Here is a 24,148-nt window from a genome sequence, read left to right on the forward strand (position 1 = left end):
TTATGTATTTTAATTAAAAAAAAAAAATAAATTAAAAAATAGACTCCAGATCAGATCCTTGAGATGTGTCACTGTTTTAGTGATGATGATTGATTGATTGATTGATTGACGAGTTAGTGAAGGAATCTTGAGGTAATGTGTGTCTGCAGCATTTCCTGTGGTAGTTTTCCATACATCTGATGGTGAACTGGATGTGACTTGGAAAAAGCAGTTTTCTCTGGAGTGCCCTTATGCTGTGTCATGCACCAGTCAGGAAAGAGAAGGTTTTAGGCTTCACTTTCTATTAGCTTTTCTAAGCAAGCTTGTTTTCTTTTTGCCCTGTCTGTTCAGTGATATATTTTTCTATCTTAAACCAGAAAACATCATTAACATGAGTACTAAGTTCTTTGATGTTTCCTGATAACACTTGACTGTTCTGTCTATATAGATACTCCTACATTTATATATGACTATTGTACCGCATTAAAATAATACCAAATGTTATATTACGTTGACACATTTTGCGTAGAGATACATACAAGGGTGTTTTACTGAATGCTTACAAGAAGGGATGGTGATAGTAAAGTCAGAACCAATGTCATACTGCTCTGGGGATTCACAGGATACAATTCAGCTGATTTCATTCAGTCTGTAATAACCCACGCCATTGACTCACATGAAACACCTATTTAGTACTAGAATCCACACACCTACTTTCAAAACCAGCTTTGTTCACTGTTTGATTTATTGATCCATTAAGTGAGTTTTCAGACCTAACAAATCGCCCCAGATAATAATTTCACTCCCACTTTTCCTCTGGGACAGCAAGGGTCAGCTTCTCTTGTAAGCTCTTAACTCCAATTTAGAATTAGCTGGAAGTCATTAACACTCAATATAAATTCAGCAGCAAGCCTGAAATGATCTAGGAGTCTGACAGGGCTTAGACAAAAACTCCATCTTGAAAGCAGAGGTAATTCTACCTCAGCTAACACATTTTTGTGTCAGAATTATTTAATGATGTTGTTTCTGCTGTAAGTTAGAAATATACATATAAGGTTCAGGCTACTTGTTGCTTTCAGGGTGCAAAAAAAAAAAAGTAACATTGGCCCATCAAAGTCCTGTGGTGTACTTTTACGGGTATACGATTCAGAGCAGCATGTTGAGCATCCACTGCAAATGATCACAGTATCACAGCACCACAGTATGTTAGGGATTGGAAGGGACCTCAAAAGATCATCTAGTCCAATCTCCCTGCTGGAGCAGGAGCGCCTAGGTGAGGTCGCACAGGAACATGTCCAGGCGGGTTTTGAATGTCTCCAGAGAAGGAGACTCCACAACCTCCCTGGGCAGCCTGTTCCAGTGTCTGTCACCCTCACTGAGAAGAAGTTTTTTCTCAAATTTAAGCGGAACCTCTTGTGTTCCAGCTTGATCCCATTACCCCTTGTCCTGTCATTGTTTGCCACCGAGAAGAGCCTGGCTCCATCCTCATGGCACTCACCCTTTATATATTTATAAACATTAATGAGGTCCCCCCTTAGTCTCCTCTTCTCCAAACTAAAGAGATCCAGCTCCCTCAGCCTTTCTTCATAAGGGAGGTGCTCCATTCCCTTAATCATCTTCGTTGCCCTGTGCTGGACTCTCTCCAGCAGTTCCCTGTCCTTCTTGAACTGAGGGGCCCAGAACTGGACACAATATTCCAGACGTGGTCTCACCAGGGCGGAGTAGAGGGGAAGGAGAACCTCTTTCGATCTACTAACCACCCCCCTTGTAATACACCCCAGGATACCATTAGCCTTCCTGGCCACAAGGGCACAGTGCTGGCTCATGGTCATCCTGTTGTCCACCAGGACCCCCAGGTCCCTTTCCTCTACACTGCTCTCTAATATGTAATTTCCCAACCTATACTGGAACCTGGGGTTGTTCCTGCCCAGATGCAGGACTCTACACTTTCCCTTGTTAAATTTCATTAGGTTATTCCCCGCACAACGATCCTGATATCACACTTCGTAGAGTAAACCAGTGGTACAGTTTTATTGCAATGGCTGAAAAAAATGGAAGATGAAATGGGATGCATTGTTTACCTATAGAGATACCCAATCTGTAGGCATAAGTCGGGTGTTTTGGCACATGGTAGGCAGCTAGATGGACAGGTACATATTGGGTTTTATATGCTTTCTTACATACCCGTACGAACACCAGTTGTATGTGTGCTTTGGAGGTGAATGATGAAATGGGAGCCTTACCTTTCAAGCTATTATGGTAGTATGAAAAACCACTAAAACTATGAATAAATTGACAGATGCATGGTAATTTACAATTCATTTTAGTGACCCAGAAAAGGTTCTTGTCTTTTCCTGGTTTATCATCTGAAGGATTTAAGATAACGGTGTTCCTGTCCACTTCAGGTTTTGTTTTGCTTTGTTTTTTTTTTTCCTGGTAGCTATTGATACACATTCCTCTAATGCTGCTTCATAAGTATTATGCATGCTTAATATATTCATATTTTCTCTGGAATGCTGTCTTCTCATTGGTCATCAACAGTTTTAAATGCATTATTGAAACAAATATAATAAATATTATTTAAATGTAAAAAAAATAAATTAAAAAGAATAGCTGGAAGTAAGTTTCCCTGAAAGCTGAGAAGACCACTGTAATTTTAGGGTTTTAAAAGAAGTGGTAGCTGCCACCCAAAGTACAGAACTCCTCGCAGCACATGGGAAAGGCAACTGGAAACGATAACAATTCTCCATGCCTCTGTTTTCTGATCGTTGTATGTCTGTGGGAGAGATGAGGAAAAGATGAAAGAAGCTGATATAGGAGCTGGTAAGGAGACAGGAGACATTGCTTAGTCTAGTATGGAGCTAGTCCCTGAGGAAACAGCTGGAGGGAGGGCATTTTGGCTAACAGAGGTTTGGAAAAGTGAGCAAAGAAACTGTCTCTTGTTACTTGATTTTACTTGTGCTCAGGAAGAGAGCACCTTATAAATTTGTGTAAATAAATAAGGCAGCATCAGAGAACACCTAGCTCCCCCAGCAGTTTCCCCTCATAATGGAAACAGCCTGCAAGACTTTACCACTTTTCGAGTTGTTCAAGTGAAAAATGGCCAATGCTTTTCTTACAGTTTTGCATACAGTACATACTGCTATAATTCCGTACTTTTCCTCTAATGTAAGGGATTACTGTAATAAACTCAGGATTGCTGTGAAAGTACATCTTATACCAGGCAGACATTTCCTGTTGAAAGATGAAACCTTACATTATAGCAGTGTTTTTACTTTTCTGACCTGAAAATAAGTTGCTCAGAGCATAGCTGAACCTTTTCTGACTAGGGGGAAGGGGAAAAGATAGTACATACCTTGTGCTACAGAGGCAGAAATCATGTTTTCCTTTAAAACTTCCAAAGACTTCTGGAAGTTTCCTTATACCATTTGTGATGCTCAATAGCAAGTTTTATATTTTTTAAAAATTCCTTTTTCCTTTTATTAAAGTCAGCTTTTGCAGAATGTTGGCATCTAAGATGGGGCATAGCACTGGTAAATGATTGTTTGTTGTTCACTATTGTAATATTATAATTTTTTGAGGATTCTAAAATTTCTCACTAATTTGAAAATGGTTTGGGGATATTGAAATGGATAGGACTTAATTTAAAATTCAGAGGTGGTCTTGAACTGCAGTTTGTATATATTTAATTGCAAGGTTTGCCTATAGGTGATATCTACAGACTATTCCTCAGACATAATGGAATAAGGATAAAAAAGAATAATCTAATCTTCAACTGCTTTCTCTTTCCCTGCTAGTCAGTTAAAAAACTTGATGTGAATATTTTATTTATGGGAGTGCTATTCTGTTTAATAGAAAAAGGAAGGCTATTTAAAAATGTGTACTTTTTCCAGGACAATGAAACGTTTCCTCTAGATTGTCTGTTGATTTAAGGGCAATTAAAATACTGAAAAATTTTGTATGAAATCTCTTGCATTGATGCAATTCATGTGATGATTCCTGAAAAATGGTGGTAGAAGTGAGAATATAATGTCCAAGCAACTTAGTTTAGTTCCACATTTTTTTGAGTCCTACAGGAGTATGGGTCATAGTGAAAAGCACTATGAGATTCATCTTCAGAAGCAATGGGTAGACTACCTCAAAGAATCTTCAGATTCACAGATAAATCCTGAATTCAGAAACCATGCTAATTTTAAAGGACAGAACAAATATCTAGTGATTTAAAGCAGTAATATATTTGTATGTATATGTGGCAGTTAATCAGAGAGCGTGCTCATGCATGAAAATAAGGTTTTCTTCCTGTAAACCTTCAGCAAGTATGATGAAGTTTCCATACTGGCAGTCTGGTAAGAAAGAATATGAAAGGAAAATTGTTTCATTGGCTTAGATCCTACATATGGACAATTTCTTTGTAATCCTCTTTGAGAAACAACATGGGCCCAGACTATTTATTTCATCATAGATGAACCTGAAAGAAGTTGAATCCAAAAAGACATAGTCCTCTAAAGTCTGTTCTCTCATGACTGGAATGAGAACACTGAGCTTTCACGAATCCTGAGAGGCATAACTGGGAGTAGAATAAAGTAAAATATAATGAAGTTCTTTTCTTGTGTATGGGAAAGTTTGCACAACAGAGACCATAACCCTAAAGACATCCTTAAAAAATGAATGGAATTTATATATAGTTTTCCATATTCAGTACAAAGAAATCCTACTGAGAAAAATCCTGAGACAATGCCTATAAGTATTTTTGATTGAAGTTGTATTTTAGATTTGTTATGCTAAAATCATTCTCAGAATTGAAATTTAATCACTGTGCAACTTTGAAGCAGAAAATGTAGCAAGACTACAAGATTGCAACTCTGAAATTGTATTTTAAGTTATATATATAAAAATATATTTCATAGCGTCTCAAAAATGTGTCCTGCAAAGGTTCAAGATACAGAGATTACTGTAATTTCAGGAACTTCTCATCAGAAGGGTTCTTCAGTATTAATTATTGCAATTTGTCATAATTACATGGATAAACACTTCAAAAACACTTTGTGAGAGTGGCAAAAAATTTCTTCCCCTCTACCACTGCTTATGGGACGTGCCAAAATATTAGTGTGACACTTGAACAGTCCTGCAGTCTGCTTGGTCAAATTGCTGATATATCAAAGAAATAACCTGAGGGGGATTTAATGAAAGCAAATGGAATGACTAATGTTCCCATGTGTTTATTTGATTTACTTTTAACAACTCCACACATAAATAATTCAGACCCAGCTGCTCAGATTTAATATTGAGTAACAGTAGCAGTTCTAGAGTTTTTCCTTTTTTTTTTTCACTTAAGCAAATGTTACTGAACACATATTCTGAGTTTACATTTCTCCTTCACTCAGCAATTCTCCAGCAATATTTTAAATTATAAATACAAATTATACTACCCAGTATTATTTACACAGTCATGACTTAAAATGTCATTGTATTCCAAAGGGTAACATGATACAATTATGAAAGATCTGTATTTTTGATCTTGTTTTAATTTTTGGTTTATCTTTTATGAGTAAAAAGTGTGTTTTAAGAGATCTTTTACCACCTCTCAAAAAGGTCCATCTCACATCCCACTTCCACCTTCCCCATCCTCTCTTTGCCCTTTCCCTTCCCTTTTCCCTTTTCCTCCTTATCCTTGTAATTTTGTTTGGTTAGTTGTTTTGTATTATGTTCTCTTATGAAAGGAGAGCAGGAGAGGATATTGCTTTTGTGTTTTGTCTTTGTTTTGTTTTTTCAAGGAAGATTCAGAGTAGCTTTTTTTTCTGACCCTGTGTGAGTGCTGGGGCTTTTTTTTTTTTAGGTAAGAAGTGTAGCAAGTATATCCACAAAGTGACATAATTGGAATCCAAGTTATGTATTCTTCAGTTGCACCTTAATTATAGCAAAAAAAAATTTCTACAATTGTTCTGTGATGAAATATCACGAAAGACTCCAGACTGAGCTGAAAGAAACAAAAATACATCATTTAAAGAGAAAAATTACATATAGCTGAGTAAGAAAAATGCACAAAACTGATGGATTCAGTCATGGAACGGCACCTCTCTGCATCCACACTGCTTTAGGATTAAACACCTCTATTACACATTTGTCTTGAAGAGAGCTGGCTGGGTGAGACCAAAGTGGAGCCTGAGAGTGGACTAAGAATTACACGGACAATCAAAAGTTTCAATACTCGAATGAGTCTTCTGGTCCTCTTTTCTTAAGCAGTAAAGGTAAAGATAATGATTTGTTAAGCAGTAAAGATCTGTTGTTTGATTCCTAGGCAAAGATGCCAGAGGAAACTGGGATGAAAAAGTTCATTGCTGTGATGTGAAACGATCTGTCTGGCATGGTGCACCCTCTCAAATGGCCAAAGAAAAGGTGGATCCCTCTACAAGTATGGTTGACACTCCCTACAAAGTGAGACTCAAAACTAAGTTTCTCTGGGTGTGTACTATTTTTAGGTTAAATGAAATTAGTCCATCTGCTGGTTTTACTAGGATTTTTTTTTAAAAGACTTTAAAAAAAAAAAAAAAGAATAGGACTGCTCTGTTTCCTCTTTTATTGTGAACATGCATTTATCCAGTCTTTTTTTTTTTTTTTTATTTAATTTTAAACTGAAACTAATGACACACCTTTTCCACATATAAAAGAACATATGCATTTTATTATATTTTCTTATGGATGAGGCATTCTTTGTTCACAGTATACTAAAGGGGGAAAAAAGAGAGCAATGGATGCTGTTTAGAGTCTCAGCCATCTTTATCAATTCCTGTGCATTCATTTTCTTTCCTTCTTTTCTCCAGGGAACCTTGAAGGTGGCCAGGGTCATCACAGCAGACTGAAAACTGATTTGAAGCCTCAGAGGATGTAATAATACTTTCTTATTCTTCCCTTGTTTAATCTTGATGAACTAACTACAACTCCCACGGATTAGTAACATCCAATCTGGCTTGGTAGGACAAACCAGGTTTACAGTCTACCCTGAAATTTCATTAAGGGTCTTCCATTCCCATATGATTAGAAAGATTTTTTTGTTCGGATCTAAGCTGTGGTAAAATCTGGGTCATGGGGCTAATGGGCAATAAGAAACAATCTATAAATCCATTAGGTGATGATAATGATGTGCAATAGATTTTTAAGTCTGTAAGAATTTAGAGGATGTTGTTTTCCCTTTTTGTCTCCCGTTAAGGTAAAATATACTTTGCTCATTCCAGTTTATGAGGCATTTTAACTCCCTAAATAACCAGTGATGCTTTCACTTGCCCATGTTATGTATTTTCTTCTTAACTGATGGTGTAAATCATTTAGCTACGTGGTGAGTATATGTGGGTGTAAGCGGTGAACCTTCCTGTGAAGGCAGGCGACTGATTTTATGAGTGTTGAATGAGTAACAAAAAAATAATGTTTCTCCTTCAATTCACAAGAGTGAACAGAGGTTTTGCATTCAAGACATTCATTTTGCATTCAAGACATTTCAATTATATCACTGTCATACTGCGCCCTTTATCTAGAACTAACTATCAGCCGAACTTTACTTGAAAATGAACCTAGGGTTTACTCAAATAAGCTAACGAACCTTTGTGAACTTTCAAGACTGGGCTGAATTTCAACTTTGGAATGATACTTGGAGCCAGGTGAGCTTTACTGTAAATATTTCCAATGTGGTTCCAGAAACAATCTGATCTTGTTTAACTAGTTTAACTAAATGCTTGTGAAACGTTGAGGCCTGGATGACCTGAAAAGTAAAAGCAGCTATAATATGCTACTGTGGAAACAGTGTGCTAAATTTCTAAATGTGCAGACTTAAGATAGTGTTACATATTCTGTTTCTTCATCTATACATATTCATATATAGATACCAATTGCAAACAAATGCCCCAAACATTTAAATGACTCCTCAAATCTAGTGGTATACTAAGAAAACTACTGAATGCATTCTCTATGTGTATATAGATTTGTAAAATCTGAGACAAAATGAATGTAACTAGTTACACTTCAATCAAGTATTGGTAATCTTAGTGGCTACAAGCCCCTTTTTAAAGGGTTTGAACTTAAATATAGTTCCTTGCAGAGAAGTAGGAGAATAAATAGAGGAATTCAGTGAGAGAACTAGAGATTCAAGAGACCAAATAGCACCTCGCAACCAATAGCAGATTGCATACTTCTGGTAAATAGACAACAATATAGAAATATGTGCCCGTCCATAAATCCCCCTTTGCCTTTTCCCCCCACCTCAACACACAGTCCAAAACATTACTTGGTCTTATAAGCAGATGGAGCTAGCATAGAGATGCCTTTGCACAGAAATGCAATTGCTTCAAGATGGACCACAGTGGTTGATAAAAATAAATAATGAATAAATAATCATCTGTGCTGTGCTCTTGACTAGCCTAAGACATAGGGATTTATAGGGAGATCACCCACCATTTTTCTGAAAAGTATTTGAAATCTGTTCCAAATCATAAATACACATAACCATTTCCCTAATTTAAGATCTGTGATTATGTAGTCAAAAGACCAGATCAGTATGGGCGCTGCGAGTGAACATATAACTCAGATAAATACATTCAAAGTGAGACAAAACTGGTGTGACTAGATGAAGAAAAAGGCAGTTAGCAGAGTAAAACAAACATCCACCTGGAACTTTTATTAGGTGGTGGTATTGTACTATTCTAAGGGTTAAAGTTTTGTAAGCTTCTTTTAATTGGAAGTAAAGATTTTGTAAAAGTTTTCTTTTTATAGCATTAATCTGTAGATTAATGTTTCCTGTGTTTTAATGACACGTTGCCCAGCAGCAGATGAGTGGTAGTGAGGTGGACTGTGAACTGGCCGAAGGAAGGAAGCCAGAGAGTCGTGGTCAGTGGGGCAGAGTCTAGTTGGAGGCCTCTGTCTCCTTGGAGTCCTGTATCTAGTGGAGTGCCTCAAGGATCAGTACTGGGGCCGGTATTATTCAATATATTCATCAATTATTTGGATGAGGGAATAGAGTGTACTATCAGCAAGTTTGCTGATGACATCAAACTGGGAGTAGTGGCTGACACGCCAGAAGGCTGTGTGGCCATCAAGCGAGACCTGGGCAGGCTGGAGAGTTGGGCGGGAAAAATTTAATGAACTATAACAAGGGAAAGTGTAGAGTCTTGCAACTGGGTAGGAAAAACCACAGGTTCCAGTATAAGTTGGGAAATGACCTATTAGAGAGCAGCGTAGGGGAAAGGGACCTGGGGGTCCTGGTGGACGGCAGGATGACCATGAGCCAGCACTGTGCCCTTGTGGCCAAGAAGGCCAATGGCATCCTGGGGTGTATTAGAAGGGGGGTGGTTAGTAGGTCGAGAGAGGTTCTCCTTCCCCTCTACTCTGCCCTGGTGAGACCACATCTGGAATATTGTGTCCAGTTCTGGCCCCTCAGTTCCAGAAGGACAGGAAACAGCTGGAGAGAGTCCAGCGCAGGGCAACAAAGATGATTAAGGGAGTGGAGCAACTCCCTTACGAGGAAAGGCTGAGATAGCTGGGTCTCTTTAGCTTGGAGAAGAGGAGACTAAGGGGGGACCTCATTAATGTTTATAAATATATAAAGGGTGAGTGTCACGAGGATGAAGCCAGGCTCTTCTCAGTGATAGCCAACGGTAGGACAAGGGGTAATGGGATCACACTGGAGCACAGGAGGTTCCACTTAAATTTGTGAAGAAACTTCTTCTCAATGAGGGTGACAGACACTGGAACAGGCTGCCCAGGGAGGTTGTGGAGTCTCCTTTTCTGCAGACATTCAAAACCCACCTGGACACATTCCTGTGTAACCTCATTCTTTTGAGGTCCCTTCCAATCCCTAACATTCTGTGATTTTGTGAAAAGTGTTTAATTAGAGTCAATCATAACCTGCTGGCAAGCAATGACTTTACCTTCAAGTCAACATAATGGGTAAAGAACTTGCAGTCTTTTTCATTCTTTAACATAAGTTTTAAGCAGGAAAGTCATAAAGTGTTGTGTTTTGGGTTTTTTTTTTGCATACCTTGCTGACTGTTGACTATCATAACAGTACAGTATTATCTGTTTAAGTAATTTTCTTTCTTTCCTGGTTGGTATTCACCAGGGGGGTGTGTTTGTGTGTGTGTCTATTTGAAAAGGGAGATGGAGACGCAAAGAGGGCTGAAAGTTCAGTAGATTATCTGAGTTTTCAACTTCAACGTTTTTTTTTTGTTGCCTGTACATAAAACACAGCATTAGCTAGTCTAGGCTGATTTTAATGTGAGCACTGCACTTAAGCAAGGCTTCCACTCACCACTAGCCATTCCCTAAGGCATTTATTAGTTCAGGCATGTATTCTATAAATTATACAAAGGGCACAATGCTGTGAGTATATCATCAAGATGTGTATCTCTGTTGTACAATGCAAGTTAGGTTTTTGTGCCTCTTACCTTGCACTCTCCTGTTTCTTATGAAAGCTGCAGTGCAGAAGGGAAGACAATCTGTCTACTATTATGTGCTGATACAATTAAATGCATGAGCTGGCTAGCATTTGCATGGCTTGGCTGCAAGCCAGGAAGGTACCTATAGCGGGGGGTGGAAATCTGTGTGTGCCTGCATTCGTATATATGTGTGTATAAAATACAACTGGCACATGCCAATTATTTTTCTCCTGGTTTTAAAATGGATTCCACTCTCTTATCACTGCCAAAATAAAATAAACCAAGTGTTTCTTTCAATACATCTTGCAATCTTTATCACCTCAATAAATATATACTGAAAAACCAAAGAGAAACTATTGGTGTTCTTTAGCAGAGAGAGTGAAACAAAACCAGACATTCTGAAAGTTTATGAGAATGTGTAAAAAGATCATTTCCTGAAAAAGTCCCTAGCTATAACTGGAAGATCAAAATGTCCTGATTGGGAGATTGTGTTATTCACAATATATGATATACACGTTGCATTTTGGAACTATTGTCTACTTAACACTTACTGTTGCTGGACTGGGAAAAAATAACACATATGTTGCTACCTTATTGAATGTAGCAATAATAATGAAAAGCATGGGGGAGGTGGAGGGGAAAATAAGCCATGCGACCTTCTCCTTATGTAAAGAATAAAACCAGCTCAGCCCCTGTCAGTACACACTGTTGTGCTCTACTGACCTGATGCATCAGATGCTTTTGTTGTCCAGTTACTAAACTTGGAAACAAGCTCTGGTACAGCTCCCAGGTTATTTGCCAGGCCTGTCAGAACTGTCTTGCAGATGCTCAAGATACAGTTAGGTATTTCAATGTATATATGATTAACTCAGGAATAGTATCATCTCCTCAGCACACATGGAAATACTAAAAATATAACGATGAGTAGGACAGGTTGAAAATTATATATCAAGGCTGGTTTTGGTGGTGGTTTTTTTGGTTGGTGTGGTGGTGGTGGATTTTTGTGGTTTGTTGGGCTTTTTTTGTTTGTTGGTTTGGTTTTTAATGTAAAACTGTGTATTTCATGTTTTGCTTGGAAATTCAGTTATCCGTGGAAAGAAACCCAAGGGTATCCCAATGAAAAGTCTATCTGGAAGCGTGACTATGACGACTAGTGAAAACTACACTGGATGTTTCATACACCCCTATACCTCTGTGGGCCAGGGCCCAGCCATCTCTTATGAGGCACCAGGTAGTTGAACAAGACAAGGGATTGTAAGGCATCCAGAGAGAGGTTGCTTGGTCAAGGACCCTAATCCAGAGGGGGTAATACGGTGATAAGGCATCTGTACCACAACCATAGTAATGTTTTTCCAATTCAGAAATTTTTTTCAACAAATTTCATGCTTTTAATTTTTAATTACATCAAAAGTTTGGTAGGCAAACATGGATGGAAACATCTTTTATACAAAAATCTTGGGAAAAAAAATTCCTGACCAACAAAGCAGAACTTAATTTGTGTAACAATTTTAACTGGAAATACTCTTATTTCTGCTCTGGTGCATATGAATGTGATGGATTCATACTGTGAAGAAGAGTGAAACTAGAGGGAAAATAGAAGTTGCCATGCTACATCAGATCCAAAGTCTGTCATCTACAGATGCTGGTATTTGGTGGTACTTCACAAAGAAATGTGTAATACTAAGTAGGCAAAAGGATAATGAGCTACATGAAGTGCAACGTTGATAAAAGCCAAACATTTTTAACATTAATTTCAACTCCACATGTTTAACGCTTACATATAGTGCATAACTTTTTATATTCAGTTTTTTTCTCCACAGCTTCCTGTGGCATTAATGTCTAGAATTATATCTTGATGGTGGAAATATTTTTTTACTTTGATTATCCATAATTTTTTATTTCAGTTACTGTCTTGAATTTATCCTAAGTTTATTGTTGCTGTTGGATACCATCTGTCACTGTTTTGTATGACAGATTCTGAGGGTTCCTGTCCACCTTGGATGCCATTTCCCAAATCTTTCTCTGTGTCATTTTTCAGAGTGATAAAATCTTCCCTTCTCTGTGAAGAAGAGAGCGAGGGTGAGAAGAGAGTGCAGCTCATCCAAATGCACTCTGTCCTCTTGGGACATAAAGGACAATTTATAAGATTGCCAGCACTAAAAGAAGCTCTGACTGGCTGGCAAAGGCTGTGACAGTCTTCCTCAGCCAAAGCTGTTAAAAACATCTTTGTGCTATCTTGTTCTGACTTCAGGCTGGGTTTGACTTCCCATTTTTACTTGGAAGACAGAATTGTACTAAATTGCAGGAGCCTTGAAAATTGTTTTATCAGAGGTGCATGCATACGTAGTGCTTTTTTGTATGTAATTTTGAAAAGACAGTAGAAGTGCTGATGTTTTATCCTTGTGTAATCTCAGCCTTACATTTAAAGAGGACCCCATCACTAAAGAACAGAACACAGGTTACAAGAAATTGTTTTAATGTAAAAAACATCTTGAGAAATGTTCTTAGTGATCTATTGCCCACTCATGGTTACTCAAAGTCCAATTCTAAATAGCAGATTATATCTTCTTTACTTGTGTTCAGTACTGTACATTTTCACTTTCAAGCCTTGTTTCCATTAATTCAACTAAGATGTTCATTAATCTGTTATTCCCATTACCAGCATACTTTGAAAGAGACCAGATTGCCACCAGAAAACCTGACATATATGTAAATCTTCTTCCAGTTAGGAAAAGAAAAAAAATTAAAAAAACCTCACCACTTTGGTGTCTATAGGTCAACCACACACTCTAGAAAACAAGGTTTATACAGTGGAGACGAATGAAAAATATTTTAATTAAGCCATTTAAAAGATAGTGGATTTTTTTAATCAACAGAACTTTTGAATCAGATCTATGACTGAATGACTTTCTTGACATTTTAGCACTAAGGAAGACAATATATCCCTGTGCTAATTAAGGAGTGGCTGCAGACTACTTCAGAGATGATTTGTCTTCATCACTGAAATGTCCACCTCTGCTTGCAGCATAGTACCCTCTGTGGGAGGAGGGCAGAAAAAGCTGCTTAATACTGGATCTTCTGCTCCCATATTGTTTCAGAGTTTCTTCATTGTAGAAGGTACAGAATAAGGTTTGTGGGGTTCTGAGAAGGTGTTACAGATATGCCCTTCTCTTGCCAGCTACCCTGCAGAGCCCGTACTGCTCCCTCTCTGCCAGCAATTGTGGGACGCTGGGTCGGGGTGGCTGCAGGGATGGCACTGTCGCTGAACACCTGCGTATTTGCTCCTGAGCATAAGGTGCTCCCAAAGTCCTGGTGGTAGACTCCTGGTTACTGGTACGGGGTTTGTTCCAGTTTGCTGCCACAGGTGCAGATGCAGCCAGCAAAGATAGGTTTTGATGTGCTTTCTTGTGAGTAATTTTGTAAAGCTCTGTTTAAATATAGATATGGTTTAAATATAGCAGGGACTTTTTTAAGAAACATAACATAGGACCCAGTTCAGTGCAGGGTCTTCAAGTCTGTGTGTTGCAGATTGTTTTTTCATGCCACATAAAAATGCGGGTAGTTGACAAGAGAAGTCCCATTCTTCACAGAGCCTGACCCATAAACTTGCAAGATGGCTGGTAGAGGAAGAGTGTCCTTGGCTCAGCAGGATGTATCTGAGAAATTGTAATAGCGTTGGCATCTGATAGTTTTGGCATTGTTTGGTAGGGTGTTTATTTAGAATTACAGTCCAGGGTGGAAATAATAACCCCATATGTATTCTGCTCCTGTGCACAATGATTATAGTAAATTACTCTTAAGCAAAGCGTCCACACATTTGCTCTATCAACACAGCGAAGAAGAAAGTTAAAGGCAAGTTGTAGCTTTCTCTATGCTCTGTCCCTTAATCCTGAAGAGACTTTGCCCACTTAGGATCTATTTTGTCTGTAGCTGTACATTTAAGGGCCTTGAGCTTAAATAAGGGGTTTGTAGGAATCTTTGCGTGCCAGAACACATAGAAGACATGCAATATTGAGGTACTGTAGGAAAAATAATGTTGTGAGACTTTGAAAAATAACCAGTATTTTCTGCAAATGTTTAATTCCTTTATGTTTTCAAATGTCAAAAGTAATTTTTAGAATATATGATAGTCAATATTTTTGTAATGTTTTTCCAAATAATTATGCATTTCATTGTTTTAAAATTGAAGGGGTTTGTAAAACAAGTCATAAATTTATCGAACCTTACTTTTAAATCTGCTTACTTCTGTCTTTGTTCAGAGTGTAACACACTAGCAATTAACATTTGGCACTTTAACAGTGCATATTCGGTGTGATTATTGTTTTGATACCCTTACCATATATATATATATATAGTTATAAAGACAGATACACAGTGTTAATATTCAAAATGTTTTCCAGGTAATATGCACTTCCAAGTCAGTAATTTAAAAAGAAAATTATGCCATCATCATACTAGAAGGGAATAAAAAACTGTCATTCACTATCAACAAAGAACGTATTCAATCCAGATACTTTTACTAGAGGAAGATATTATTTTAAATGAAAGTGTTCGAAATGGGGTTGTTTCTCTTTGGGGAGAACTTCTCATTTTCCATTAAGTGATTGGAAACTAAGGACTATTATTATTAGTGCTTTTATTTTATTCCTCTGCTATGACTGGGAGTCAGGAACCTCATCTGCAGTGATGTGAGTGTTGAAATTGCAAGTGGTGTTTATGGTCAGAGCTTCCTTCATTAGCGCCATCCAACCTGAAGGGGCGGCCAGTCTGGTTGGCTGACACACTGGAAACAGAGCATCATCAAAACTATTAAAATTCCTCTTCATTCAGCCAAGTGGATGTATGTTCCCACTTCCTCTACACCCCAAATTTCTCTCTCTCTTTCCGGAATGTCAGAAATCAGTCTATCAGCAGTGCAGCTCAGCCACATCTGCACCTAAAAACTCTTCAAATTAATAATGCAACACACCTCAGCTGAGGTCTTCTCCCTAGTACAGCATTTTCTAGCACAGTGTTTCTCTTTAGCAGCTCATTCGACACTGGACGCCTGACCTCTGCTACCATAATAGCTGTTAATGGAAACTTCACCTCATGCAACGATAAGATGGATTTTTGGCAGCTGTGAGAGATTATGAAGAGTAAGAACAATCTTAGCTGGAATCAGAAGAAAAGAAAGCATCTGTACCTTGAGACACACTCAGCTGTTTTTCATTACACACCAAGCCTGTATTTATTACAAAGACTAGCCAAGAGACAGAAATTGATAGGTCTCGGCACTCTCTGGAGCAAGGAGGCTAGTGTCGGCTTGTTAAATTCTTCCTTTCTTCTTGGTTGTAGGAGTACAAGCAACCGGAGCTGTTCAAAACTACGAGGGGTCTGTCTCAAGGACCATCTTCTGAGAGGATTCTTTGTCATGTTTTTCTTTCAGTGTTGCTCCCTTGTCTCTGGCTATCTTTCCCTTCTAAAATGGAAAACAAAGGACCTGAGGCAAACCAGGGTGAAAAAAGTTACTTGTTTCTTTTTACAGCAGTTTTACTACAACAGACATCAAATAAATTAATAATTTCTTTAAAGTCTTTATCTCTAGAAACCTTTTTCCTAAGCATGTGTAACTGGTGAGAAACATCTCTCGGGCCACAGAGAAGAGTAATTAAAATTCGTAGTTTTAAAACTCAGCCATCCAATGTGAAAACCAGAAAACCTCTGTAGAAAAGAACCTTCAGTAAAAAAAGCAAGGAAAAAGTTTGTCAATGAGAAGGAGAAAAAAGTTATTTAATTTTCTGTCTTCTATCCAAGCCTGGAAAACACCATAGATCGATCTGAGCTGTCACTAAAGATTAGGAGACAACAGCTACCAACCGCAAAAAGTGTGGTTGTGTCACTAAAAGCACTGTGAAGGAAGCCAAGCGAATCAAGTAAACAGAATGCTGTGGCAGAAAACTTTGCTTCAGTTGTAACTGAGTAAACATAGGAATATACTACTGTAAACAAGTGTGGGGTTTGGCCATAGGTCCTTTACATATGAAGGCAAAAATAAATTACACGAGGCAGATGGGAAGGCTCTTCTATATATATATATATATATATACTTATATATATATATATTTTTTTTTTAATTAACTTGTAAATTAAAAGGGTGAGAGACAGGAATTGTCTTTTTAACCCTTCCAGAAAGAATAGGAATTGAGAGAGTATTTTATAGGTTTCCATTATATTTCTTTGGTCAATTGCAGCTGCTCCTGGAGAGGCTTGTTTCTTTGAGATGGTGGGACACATTGTAGGAGCCTTTTCGACACTCCTCTGCACTAACCTCTAAAGAAAATGTGGCACGTAATGCCCCTGCCACCAGTACAGCCCTCTGTTTCTTTGACTGTTGAGGTTTTTGAAATGTGTGTTCTAGTATGGTGGAATTTAAATTGTTTAGAAATCAATATTGCTCTCATTGCTGGAGGTGCCAAAATTCAACTCAAAACTTCAGTGGTTCTTGAAAACCAGCATGCTCTCTGAGTGCCAGATGATGGTGAGTTAGATATGGAACCTCATCCACAGGAAACAATGCAGTGTATGTAAGCAGGATACAAAGTGGTGGCAGGCTGGGAAAGAATTTTCTCCTCTATAGCTCTAGTTGTTCCTCTCGCCTCTCTGGGCATATTTATATATGGGGAGTGTTAACTCCCTAGCAGAATTAATTCCACCTGTCATCTACCTGCCCCATGCTATGACCCACTACCAAAGTGGAGAGATTCAGCCTTGTGCTCATATACAGAAAATTAAACCTGAAAACTTTATTTGATGAATGGGTGCATCCTAAAAACATTTCAAATCACCAAGCCTGATTTAATAGACTGTTTTAGTTGTGGTCCACAAAGGTTCTTGCATAACATGAGCATTAAGTAGAGTGCTGTAAAAAGTTACTCCAAATAGGCAGCTTTCAAATCAGTGTGATGCTTTGCCTGTACAATTTCTTTGACATTTTCACAAGAACTGGTTACTATAAATGATGAACAATTTAGACACAGATCTGCAAAGGCACCCATTTCCTATTAAGATGTCTTACTCCCTCTGATCCATCTTTGAGGATCTGGACCCTTGGCTCCTGAGGTTGTCTGGCGACGGCCTCATCAGACTTTGCAGGCAGAGATATATGGAGGAAGTTACATCTACTGGAACTGGAGCTACTTCAGAGAAGTAGCTGTACAAGGGATGACTGCTGGCACTGTGTTTAAAATTGCTAAAAAGAAGGAAATTCTTCATAGACTTCAAAGATATGTGGTTTTTTAAAATGGGACTCCATTTTGCTCTTTTGCACCCTTCTAAATTGTGGTTGGAATTTGAAGGGAGTACTTTTGTTTTCCGGTCTGTGAGAGCAGCCAATGTATTTTTAGAATACAAGATAAAAAGCTTTACTGTTTTTTTTCTAAAGATGTATGTCCCGCTGGATCAGCTGTGGAGTAAAGCTGTTGCACTGCAATTGGACTGAAATAGTTTATGGAATAGTCATTATTCTGTTGGTAAAAGGAACCTTTCATTTTATCTCAAAGTATATCTCCATTTAGTTCTATGAATTCTACTGGAAAACTTTGTTGAACAGTTATTTGTATATCACTGTTATCACAATGTAAAAAATGATGTAGTGTGAAGTTGTAGCGCTAAAGAAAATCAGCACACAGTACATTTTGTTTAAGGTATTTATCAAAACTTACTCTTTACTCAAAGGCAAGAGACAGGCCACCTTGTAGAAGTTGTATTCTCTTTGCTTAGAAAACATTTTAAGAAGGAATGAATCATCATTGGATGTTCTTCCTTCCATCCTGCCTTCTCCTCAACCTTTCCTGAAAAAGTCTAGACCTGAAAGCAGTTGGAGAGATAAACCTATTCTTAAACATAAAGGTAGTGGGCCTCATTTCTATGTTTTCACGTGTGTACAAGAAAGGCTGGTGCAAAAGAAAAAAACCCCACCAATCTGTTTGCATGATGAGTTCTTTATCTCTGGATAAATTTTTATGCACCTTCTGTATATGGCCAGGAATCCCTGATGGCCTATGGGTCTAATTTTTGGTCTGATTTGAATTTTCAGGGTGTGAGATCAGACATAACGGAAGCCACTGAGTGGTCCATTATTTGTTATTTTTGGCTGCTGGTGATGAAAATTTCTCTGAGCAGATCTGTGTCATAATATGGCAATCAGTATGTCAATGTCTTGAACAGAATTTAGGAACAAGACCAAACACTTCTGCACCACAATTATTTCACCATATACTGTTTTTTAGTTTTTCTTTCTTTCAAACGCAGCTGCAAGTTTTTGTCCCAGCTAAGATCTGGTGAAACCTGTACACATTAAATTAAAAAAAGCCAACAGGATACTTTCCAAGGAACAGAAGCAGTTGGATTATACAAATGAGACATTCCACTAAGTGAAAGCAGGAGATGTTTAAAATCAGACTTTCCATTTAGCAAGAGCAGTGTAATTGTAGACATGATAAAAAAAATCCATTAAGTAGCTTTGGAAATGGCTGTAAACAGCTTTTCAAAAGAGCAGAGGGGGTCCATTTGGCAGGGTCAATCCTATCAATAAGAGAATTTCTACAATACTGTATACATTTTCCTGCTCCTATCTTCCCCTTTCCTGTTTTACTACAGTTCATACTTGGGTAATACAATCTGCAAGAAGAGTGTCATTTTTCTTGAGCCTTAAACTTTTATTTCACTACAGCTGAATCTTATCAATGAAAGCAAGGGGTGCCAGGAAAGGTGGGAAGTCATGAAAGTCAGGTTAAGGGAGCTCTCAATAATTCCTTCTGCATGTTATGAACATTAGTATATTTGGGTCTGTCACTGCTACAGCCAGTGTAGTAGCTTTTGAAGTAACAGCCCTGTGCATTGTTCCAAAAAAGTTATGTCTAACCCTCGGCACCCAGGCTGCTTTCCTTTTGTTAATTACTGACAAGCCCAGCAGAGACTAAGGCTGTAGGTGTACATCGCAGACTTGGGTAAGGATAAGACCAGCCTCAACACTTCCTGGCACCCTTTACAATGGTCCAGACCCCCAGGGAGAAAACATGGGTGAGAAGGGGGCTGTGGTGGGTTTGCACAACGTCCCCGACCCAAGTAATCTTTGGTCCAAGATGGTGGGGCACATGGGCCAACTGAACATGGTGCATTTACTCCCAGGGCTGTAACCCACCACAGGAACAGAGGAAATGAGATGGTGGATGTAGTGCTTTATATGACAGAGGGACACACTCTGAGTGTCCCACTAACTGTGCTGGCTGACATACTGTCTTCTTGGTATTTGTTTATTTATCCATGGTCCACGTTATCATTTCTATTTCTGTTCTGCAGGCACAGTTCTTGCACTGCTATGGACATTCTTCTACTTCTCTGCTTCAGCAAGTCATCTAGTGTACCAACCTAATGTTGCCATGAGCTACTCCCCACAAAGTGCAGTGGAACCAAGGTGAGAATCACAGCATGTATGTTTACTGATGCTGTATGCTAGCATAAAGGTATGGTCAAGAAAAATTGAGGATCTCACTAGGCTGTCTTACAGGGTGTTTCAGAAAGATGGACCCAATTTGAAGCTGACTGTGACGTGAAATTGGGTCCATCTTTCTGGAACATCCTGTATATGCAAGTATGTGTTATCTGTAAGAAACTACTGTGTTACAGTAGTGAAGAAGCAGTGACAGCAGTTGTGATGTTACTTGTGGAAATACGCCTGTACCCTGTGTTGTTACTGGCTATAAAAACTGAGGTATCTGTAAAAATGTGTCTAGATCATTCTCCTCATTTATCTCATCTATAGTAAATATTTGTAGCTGCAGTTTAAAGTTTACATTCTTTCAATATACAGCATGCTGCTTATTGTAAATATTAGATGCTAAGGGAAGAGCTTTGTAAAATAAAAAGCTTCATATTTGAAGCCTTCTAAACTAGAAACAAGCATACTTCACCTTATGTATGATTTCCAAGACTTCTTACACATCAAATGAGTTCTTTGTACTCAGGTTGTTAATCCATGCATTTGATGTAACATAAGCCCATTATTTAATGCTAAATAACATAAATCACCATTCACTTAATAAAAGAGTTACATTCTAAACCAGCTGTTGAGCAGTAAAATGAGCTTTAGTTGAATTTATAAAGTGGTAAGCTTTTTTCTAATAGTTGTGATGGGTCAAAGGGGAAGCAACTGTTTGAAGAACTGGTTATCAACCAGCACCGACTTCGATAAGCTAGTTATCATAAGGATAAAATGCCTACAACTTTTTCATCAAGAATGCCTCTCTGTTCAAATAGCAGAAGAAAGTATATATAGAATGGAAATAAAACCTAGATTAGATTACTGGTTTAGTAATCTTCCCAAATAAAAATCCAGAATTGGAAGAATAGTTAAGAAAGATCACAGTAACAAATGCAAGAAACAAACAGGGCATTCATTAATGAAGCAGAGTTCCCTGTCCACAGATAATAAATATCTAATTTAAGAAACACAAACCCATACAGATTTCTGATAACTAATACCTTTTGTAATATCCTCCAAACTGTCCATCTGGCAAGGCTGTCTAAAAGCAAAGTAATAATTGAGTTATATCTCAAGTATAGTTTGAATGTGCTAATTAAAAGCATGATATTTGTTTATAAGGTTTGAAATGCTCTCACAGTTCAAGTGATAGAGAGTGTCAGAAAAAATGAGAGGAGCCATGAAGAAGACATGTCTTCAGTTTGTGTAAGTAGACGTGGCTGCCCGACGCTTCAGCAGATCTGCGTTCATTCATACTAGCTGAAAATCTGACCCCTGGTGCTTTCAGAGTTTCTTGCAGAGAGTTATTTGAGTAGAAAACAGGGTTAATGATTGTGAAGTGGTTTAATAAATTTATGAAAAGAGATGTATCGCTAATAAGTCTCACTCATAAAGCAGGGTTAGAGCAGCACTCTCGTGACAGTGCTGCACATCAAGGCTGACTCCCCCAGCCTCTGTGGAACTGAGTTACCTCGGGGTAAAGGAAAAAAGAGATACTGATACATTATGAATTTGAATTTTATTAAGTTATGTAAACAACAGTAGCCCACTTGGGCCATGGTATACCAATCACTTTTGGTTTCTATTTCCTTTCTTCTTAAATAGAATAAGAAAATCTTTCTCCAAGTTGAGTAACTAATTGCTTTGTGAAAAATGGAGATCCTTACAGTTGCCTCTGTCAGATCATTGCTGTCAAGAGGATTTCTGAGGATTAAAGCTTTTAAGCAGCTTTCAAAACTAAATACAAATAGTGATTTAGATCAACCAGGAAGAAGGTTGAAGCAATATCTTTGAACATTTGTTAATTATTAGAATACAAACAAGATGAAAAAAAAAGTCTTCAATTTAAAAAAAAAAAACAACAAACTCAATATATTGAACGGTCTGTTTGCAATAACTGTAATATCTTCATTTTTATAAAAAAATTAGTCTTGCCAATGGTAAAGGTGAAAATATATTACAATACAATGGATGTTGAATAGTGGGAGAGATATTCTAAGTTTTTATATACACATTTACTTTCACAAAAGGACTTGTACAGTATTATTTCTAGTAATAAGTCTCTACTTCATTTTTTGTAGTTCAGTGAACTGCTGGAGAGAACACTACAGAGTGTGTGATGCATGTGTGTGACTCTGAATACAGCCATTCATTTTAACAGAGTAGCATGAATTTAACTGAAAAATAAAGCTGTGTTTTGTCTACTTATGGGAGATAACAGTGCAATTACCTGAGCCCTGCAGCTGCCAGACATTCCCCATGCAAATTTGAAGAACTCCTATAGCGCTTAATGAAGATTTTGTGCCCTGATCAATTATCTTCAAGAAATAGCCATGCTGTAATTGCCAGCCTAAAAGGGAGTTAATTAGGAAGATCTTTGCGGGACAGCAAGCCTCCTTGGTAGGCAAAGTTAAGTCAATAGCATATTTTCTTTGAAGAACACCATTACGAATTTCTTCTCCCCTTATACTGCATTGAACATGAGGGGAAAAAAAATGAAGGTACACATATGAAAGAAAATAAATAACAAATAACCACATTTCTAGCCTAAAAAAATACCAATTCCATGATGTGAGGGGCAGGTAGAGTCCCATCTAATCCACTGAAGTGCACACATAGCAGTTAGAGAGATCAAAAAGGGAGTGGTGCATTTCCAGTAGATTTTAATTTCATTATAGTTTTTTGACTGCTGGAGTTTCTCACATGCAATTCTTCATGGAATGTAGTGGTTTACAAGGAACTTTGATTTGTCTCAGTATTAAAAGCCACTGTTTAAAACCTTCAGTAATCTGTCTTTGACCGTTTCATAGCTTTGGATGATTAATTGTGACATACGTGATGAAATTAAACAAAATAGAAAAATAGTGCCAAAATGCATCCTGTATTCAGCTTAAACAAGTTACATTGAAAAAATAAATAGGATTTAGTATTAAAAGGGTGGTGTGGGTTTAATTTGCAGATTTCATGAGGAGTAAGTATTTGTGCAAGTCTTTTTGCTTTTATAGTGAAGTATTGAATTGGCAGTATTCCAGTCCACTTTCCATAATACATGAAGTTGATTGTGCTGCTTAAGCACTTACTCTAATTTGTGGAAAAGAGGAGCAATAAAAACTCCACCTAAAAATCAGAATGAGGGTAGGGGAAAGGCACTCAAAATATAATTAAAACAACAAGCTATTTTTTGCTTTTTCATTTTGGATGATGAAAAGATGTCCATTTTCCTCTAAGGCCATCAGGAAATGTTGAGTTACTTTAATTTACTCCTAAGAAGTAAAAGCAAAATTGGGGGATGGAGGTGGGGTATTTACTTAGAGTAAAACAAATATAACACTGATCTTTAAAAGTAAATAAAGAATCAGCTGAAGAGTCTGGATAGCTACTGGTAGTTAAATTCCTACCTCGGTTAAAATAATACAACAACATCAAACAGAAAAAAGGTTAATCACTAAATCAGAATCTTGAAAAGCATGTGCCTCACTGAAATTATCAGAAAGCCACATGTAAGCAGTTAGCCCCGTGGATGTGTGTGAGAGGTAGTCCTCATAAGCAGCTAGTTAAATGCACTAGTAGTAGTGTAAATAAGAAACTTTTTGCTTATGATGTGAAATGCAAATTCTGACACATTCTGGGGAACTCCTATGTGGGTTTTCTTTTAAAGAAGAGTTTTGAAAAGTAACTTCTATCTTACTGGATGGTAGAAAGTACCTTATTTCTCTCTTTCCCAAATGAATGACAAGAGTTAGTGGGTGAAGAGAAAGCAAAGATGTCTGGGGACTCATAAGCCCACTTCACCTATTCAGCAGGCAAAGCAACAGGGTGGGAGCCACCAGCATGTTAATTAAAACTAACTCTGACAAAGGACCTGGGAGCTCTGGCAGGAGGTGCTTGGTGTGCATAGGGTCATTGCAGGGGGAGCTCTTGGTGCAGCGATAGACAAGAACAGAATCCCAAGAGAGTGTGCTCTAGAGAAACTGTGCCCAGGCCTGGGAGGTTTATAATTCTGTCCAGCCAGTGGGATGCTGTGTGATTAGATGTTCATCCCTGCACTTTCTTCTTTAGTGCCTGGACTATGTAAAGGTGTTTCAGTTCACTCATAAAGACCCTGAATCTTTCTCTTAAGGTTTATACACAGAGAAATGTGTCAAAAGGTAGAACCGCCAATAGGTTTTTATCTAAGTATTTCATTTTTGAAAAGTAGAGTCCCTGTTGGTCCTCATTTTATATT

At 37.9% G+C, this 24,148-nt stretch overlaps 1 long non-coding RNA gene across 2 annotated transcripts in view; it reads left to right on the forward strand.

The window, feature by feature from the left end:
• Positions 1–21,254, forward strand: part of LOC110361277 (uncharacterized) — a 144,484-nt gene extending 123,230 nt beyond the window's left edge. For both annotated transcript variants that reach the window (XR_010472417.1, XR_002417764.2), the window contains 4 exons: positions 6,278–6,441; positions 6,801–6,864; positions 19,743–19,857; positions 21,046–21,254. This is a non-coding gene — a long non-coding RNA (uncharacterized LOC110361277). The remainder of the gene's footprint in view (positions 1–6,277; positions 6,442–6,800; positions 6,865–19,742; positions 19,858–21,045) is intronic.
• The last annotated feature ends 2,894 nt before the right edge of the window (positions 21,255–24,148 follow it).

This window comes from Columba livia, chromosome 4 (genome assembly GCF_036013475.1).
Source record: "Columba livia isolate bColLiv1 breed racing homer chromosome 4, bColLiv1.pat.W.v2, whole genome shotgun sequence".
NCBI classification, from domain to species: Eukaryota; Metazoa; Chordata; class Aves; order Columbiformes; family Columbidae; genus Columba; species Columba livia.